Genomic DNA, 6,355 nt, shown 5'->3' with positions numbered 1-6,355 from the left:
AATAGGTGATGGTTTGTCCAAGGCAGTATAGCAGGGAGGTGAGAGTGAAATGTCAGAACCTTCCTCCCACACACTGGGGGGACACCATCCCTGGGTATTGTCAGTTTCAAGCTGTAGCTACCCACCTCCTGACACACAAAATCCAGACCCCGTCCCCAGAGGGCTCACATTTTGTTATTATTACCATTGTTGATTTCTGACACTTATATTTTCCTCTTGCTTTTATACTTTTTTTTTTTCAGTGTTAATTTTGGTGGGAAGGGGGGAAATAGTCAACTATTTTGGTAGAAACCAAAGTTTTATATTTCGTGATGCCTGATACAGTCTCTACGAATGTGTAAATGTCATATTTGTTAGGCGGCAGAGTGGTTAAAAACAAGGATTCTGAAATTTGACTGAGTTTTTACTTTTACTTTTAAAAAAAGTTATATAAACTGTGTAGATATAATTTACATCAGGTAAAATTCACTACTTTTCAGGGTATACAGTAGTGATTTTTGACAAATATATGTACCTATATAACTACATACTGAACATTACCATCAACCTCAAATTCCCTTGAATGTTTTGCTAGTCAATATCCATGTTTTGCCCTAGCCCAAGGCAAATACTGATCTGTGTTCTTATACCACATATTAGATTTATGTTTTTTTCTGAAGTTTTATATAAGTGGAATCATATTGCATGTACTCTTTTTGTGTCTGGCTTCTTTTGCGCAGCAGGAGATTTTTGAGATTCACCCATGCTGCTGTATCAGTAACTTACTGCTTTTAGTTGCTGAGTGGAATTCTATTGTATGAATGACTACAGTTTGTTCATGTATAGTTCTATTGACAGACATTTGGATTATTTCCTCTTCTCGATTATAATAAATTCCTAGTCTGCCACTTGTTAAACTGGGCAGTTAAACTTTCCATTTCAATTTTCCCTTGTAAAATGGGGATGATATTGTACCTAACTTATAAAGTACTCCATAAGTGCTTGTTGTACTTTTTTTGTCTTCCACTTGAGTGTGAAATCTTTGAAAAGAAGAACTAAGGTTTATTCTTTATAACCCCCAGTCCTAGGACAGTGCCCAGCATTCATACCTTCAGTCGATAAGATTTTTTTAAAGTAAGTTTTAACTAAGACTGTGTATCCCACTTCGTGTTGGTTGCTATGGCTATAATCACGTCACAGTCCCTGCTGTCATGCTTCATGCCTAAAGCAAAGGACAAAAAACCAGTACAGTGTGTCAGGGCAAACCCAGGGGCCGAGGGTGTCATCTGACCCAGGCCTGGGAAGGATCAGGGAAGAAAATGATGATCAACAAATACAGGCTAAATGAGAACTACCTAGCTTAATGGCTGGAGGATGGGAAGAGTGTGAACAGGGATGGTCTGAACAGGCTCAGAGGTAAGAAGGGCATGCCTGCAAAGGGTATAGCACACAGGTTTGACAATAGAATGAGTAATGAAACTATTGTAATAAGCCAGGAAAAAAGATATTAAAACCTGTGGCATAGGTGGGGCTTTAACAGATGAGGCATATTGATGAGGTAGAAACTACTGAATAACTGATGGAATGTGGTAGGAAATGGGGTGAACTCAAAATGTAGCTAAGGTTCTAATCCCCAGGTGATTAAAAACACAAAATTGTCATTAAAAGTCAGATGTTAGGAGGAAAGCAGTTTTTTGTTTTTTTATTTTTTGCATGGGTAGTGATGGGTTAAATACCTTTCTGGACATATTGAACATGAGGCAGCAGTGTATACTACATTGAGGTATTTGCGAGAACTTAGTGGAGATGTCAGAGATGGAGAAAGAAATTTGAGTGGAGAGAAGCAAGGGCAGTCCACTCAGTGAACACCTGGCGGAGGACTTGTGGGTGGTGCTCAATCCATCCAGGTTCAGGTATGTCTGGATAGGGCAGCTGACTCACAGGCATCTATTCCCACAAGCTGAAAATTTGCATTTGGGAAAGAGGCCTATTGATGCGGAGAGGGGAAGGGCAAAGTAGACCATGATCCAGGTGTTCAGAGGTCCCTGGTGCAGCCTCAGTGATTCATGTCTAAGACCTGTGGAGAGAAGGACAAAGAAACTAGTTCTTAGAAACTTAGTTTATTAGTCTCAGTTACAGACAAAATGGCTAGTAGGCCTGGGAGATGAAAGAATGGGAGAATGGTGAGAGAGCCCTTTTTAAAAAAAGTTTTATTTTGAAATAATTATAGATTTATAGAAGACTTGCAAACATAGTACAAAAAAATGAAGAGTCCAGCTCCCGGCTAAAAACCTACATGTGATGTTTCAGGCCCAACCGCAGGTTAACAGAAAGGCATCACATGGCAAGCCTCACGGGGGTTGTGAGGGGCACTGCCCTAACCATACTTCCTGCCCGTAGGTGCACAGCCGTCTGAAGGGAGCTGCAATCAGGGTCTCAGACCCCCTCCTTCCACTTGTCATGGTGGAGATCTTTCTCATACTTACATTCCTAGCCCAGACACCTTCCTTCCTTTTATCCAAGGCTTTGGTTGAGGTCTTTTTCAGAAACTTCTGCTAAATGCTCTTTATCAGGGAGAAGAGGGAAAAGCTTAAAGAATCTTTCCCCACTCTGACTCTGTACCCACCCTCCCCTAGTTCTTTTCCACTCTGAACTTTTCTCACCTCTCACTGCTGGGGCCTTTTGCTCCTTGGGGCTCCCTCAACAGTGAGATGAACTCCATATCCACACTGATTCACCTGACCTTCAACCTGGGCATGGTTGCAGGGGGAGTCAACATTTTCTCCTCTTATATCATCAGAGTAAGTGATTAAAGGCTTAACTCGTTCTTAAAGCTTGTTGCTTTAATCAGCTACTCAGATGCCTGGCAGCTCAGTGCTGTCTCTCAGCTCAGCTAAAGTCCTGACTATATGCTTCACACCTTGCTTCCTCTAAACGCAGGGCAGGCTTCATGGCATACAACCTGTGTGGTCTCACTGCACCCCATGTTCAGAACGGCCTGTGCCTGGTTTTCTTCTCTGTTGCTGTCTTGAAATCTTTTAAATTTTGAACAAGTGGCCCCAGAGTTTCATTTTACACTTGTTGTTCAGTTAGTTGCTTAGTCATGTCTGACTCTTTGTGACCCCCATCTACTGCAGCACACCAGGCTTTCCTGTCCTTCACTATCTCCTGGAGTCTGCTCAAACTCATGTCCATTGAGTAGGTGACGTCATCTAGCCATCTCATCCTCTGTTGCCCCCTTCTTCTAACCTCAATCTTTCCTAGCATCAGGGTCTTTTCCAATGAGTTAGCTCTTCACATCAGCATCAGTCCTTCCTGTGAATATTCAGGGTTGATTTCCTTTATGATTGACTGGTTTGATCTCCTTGCTGTCCAAAGGACTCTTGAGAGTTTTCTCCAGCACCACAGTTGGAAAACATCATTTCTTCGGTGCTCAGTCTTTTGTATATTTCAACTCTCATATCCATACATGACAACTGGAAAAACCATAGCTTTGCCTATACCCATGAAATTATGTAGCCAGTCCTGCCCCAGTGTCAACATCTTACATGACTGTGGTACATTTATCTAAACTGAGAAGCAGACCTACTATTAACTAAACTACAGGCTTTATTTGGATTTTACCAGTTTTTTAAAAGTTATTAATTTCCTTTTTCTCTTTCAAGATCAATTTGGGATACTGTATTATATTGGTTACCATATTTCCTATTTTCTTTTAATATGTGACATTTATTTGGTCTTTCTTCTTTGACTTTAAAACTTATGAAAGTGAAGTGAAATTGTTAGTCACTCAGTTGTTTCCCACTGTTTTTGACCCCATGGACTGTAGCCCACCAGGCTACCCTGTCCATAGAATTCTCCAGGCAAGAATGTTGGAATGGGTTGCCATTTCCTTCTTCAGGGGATGTTCCCAAGCCGGGGATTGAACCCAGGTCTCCTGCATTGCAGGCAGACTCTTTACCAACTGAGCCACCAGGGATAACCTAAAAAGGAGTTGCCCAGTTATTTTGTAGAATATTTCTTAATTTCGATTGGCCTCATGTTTTCTCTTGATTAGACTGAGGCTATGGATTTTGGGGAAGACTATCATAAAGGTGAAGTACCCTTATCACAACATGTTAGGAAGTACATGGTATCAATGTGACTTATTTCTGGTTTAGTCTTGACCACTTGGTGAGGGTGGCATCTGCCAGGTTTTCCCGCGATGAAGTTACTATACTGCTTGTTCCATGTCCCACACTCTATTTGTTAGAAGCAAGTCACTAAATCCAGCCCACATTCAGGGGAGGGGAATTAAACTCCATTCCTGGAGGGAGAACAAGCAAACAATTGGTGAACAAGTATAAAAACCACCTCCATAGTGAATAAATACTTGTTGGAGACACTTTGAGACTGTACAAATATCCTATTTTTCTTTAATGCTTTGCTTACTAATATTAGCATCTATCGGTGATCTTGCCTGTAGCAATCATTACCCTGGGTGGTGGTGTTCTAATGGTGATCTTTTATTTCAGCAGCATGGGCATCACCTGAGAACTTGTTGGAAATGCAAATTAACAAGTCCCACTCCAGACCTATCAAGTAGGAAACTCCAGGGTGGGGCCCAGTAATTGGTTTAACAAGCACTGCAGGTGATTCCAATGCCCACTAAAGTTTGAAAAGCCCTGATCTCAGGGAATTCTTTAGTAACTAACTGCATGAATATTCTAATTATTTATAGGAACATGAGTCCCAATGAAATCATGATCTTTCCCTTAGTTCTCAAAGGTTGCTCTATGGATGAAGAAGGCTGATTGTTTGATTCAATTTAATCAACACGTAGGGAGTGTCCATACTTGCTGATCCAAGGTAGGTGATACCAGTGAAGGTAGATCAAGGGCTCATAAATGATGAGGGAAGGAGGGGCTGGGAAGAGGCTGAAAAGTTTGGCTGGGCCAGGTGAGGAAGGTAGCTCTGTTGTCTTGGGATTGACTCCCTGCTGGTTGTAGAGAACTGGTGTTCTGTGGATTGACAACCTATGGGGCCCAGAGCACAAGTTACATCTGAGTCTCCCCAGAGGGAAGTGGTCTAGAAACATGGTTAATAACACAGTCTTTAGAGTGATATAGTCTGGAGCTCAGATGCTATTTCTTCTACTTACTGTGCTATTTTGAACTTGTTGTTCTCTGTTAGCCTCAATTCCCTCATCTGTAAAAAAAGACGATAATAATAGCAGTGTTGATGGAGCACTTACTATGTGTCAGGCACTTTCCTAAGTACTGGACATGAACTTACTCATTTACTTGTCATGATGGCTGTCTAAAATTAGTAACATTATTATTCCCATTTTACAGAGAGGCAACTGAGATGTGGGGGGAAAACTCACAGAGATATTAAGCAGGGCAAATGCGATTCAAATGCAGGCTGCCTTGTCTCTGGAGCCTATCTCTTAACCTGCCTGGCCTTGTAGGATTTCTGTAAAGTTCAAAGTTAAGTCATGTATGGAAGGTGTTCAGTGCAGTATTGCACCCACAGGGAGTCTTTGCAAGTGGTAATGGTGAGTTGTGATGACGCAGGTGTGAAGAAATTAACTGACAACATGGCGTCAGTCAGGCTCTCCTGCCCCACGCTCTCACAGCCTCATAACTTCTTATGTTTGTAAACAGTGATATTGCTGACCTTGGTAGCACTACGCCTGTGTGCCCACTTGGCCATGGGCCACTTTTGTCTGTCTTAGTATATCAGAAGTCTTTGAAGACTCCCAGTTGCTGCTGCCTGGAGCGAGTAAACATGTCTGCAGTCCCCACAGCTCCTTGAGTCTTCTTCCATTTTCCCGGGTTGCGCCTTATCTACCCTGGGATCAGTGAACAGTGTGACGGGCAAGACAGCAGGAGTACCAGGTGGATCTGTGGCCACTGAGGGGCCCTGATTGGAGTAGCAAACTTCCTATTATCTCTGGCTGTCTGGTTGGGTCTCCTGCATGCCTTAGGGCTGTAATTGTCTCTTGTCATCTCTGTTCATAGGATCCCTAGAGGGTCCGACCTTCCCTAAAGATGAGCCAGCTCTAAATGCACCTGGGGTGTGAAATCTGAGAAATTATGAAAAAAGGCAGCACCATGAAATCACCCAGGATTCAGGAAATCCTGGGCCTATTTGTATCCCTCAGCCTATGTGACCATTGACAAGGGTTCTGCTACCTTGATTTCAATTTCCCCATTCATGAGAGAAGGAGGTCGAATCTCAAGTTTCTTCTCCCCTCCACGGTATCCAAGAACGCTGTAGAGTCCCAGGGAACTTCTCTTTCTGACCATGACTGTCTATCTCAATGGAGAATTTGACCTTTAGGTATCTGGGTAGGTCTTTCTTCCTGGAGTGGGGCCTTCCTGGGGGCTCAGAT

General features: G+C 42.6%; 1 non-coding gene across 1 annotated transcript; it reads right to left on the bottom strand.

The window, feature by feature from the left end:
* Nucleotides 1-3,886: 3,886 nt before the first annotated feature.
* On the bottom strand, nt 3,887-3,958 carry TRNAC-GCA. Its single transcript has one exon. It is a non-coding gene; the product is annotated as a tRNA-Cys (tRNA).
* Nucleotides 3,959-6,355: the final 2,397 nt, after the last annotated feature.

Source organism: Cervus canadensis, chromosome 11 (assembly GCF_019320065.1).
Source record: "Cervus canadensis isolate Bull #8, Minnesota chromosome 11, ASM1932006v1, whole genome shotgun sequence".
Classification (NCBI taxonomy): Eukaryota; Metazoa; Chordata; class Mammalia; order Artiodactyla; family Cervidae; genus Cervus; species Cervus canadensis.
This window is presented reverse-complemented; position numbering and strand designations above follow the sequence as displayed.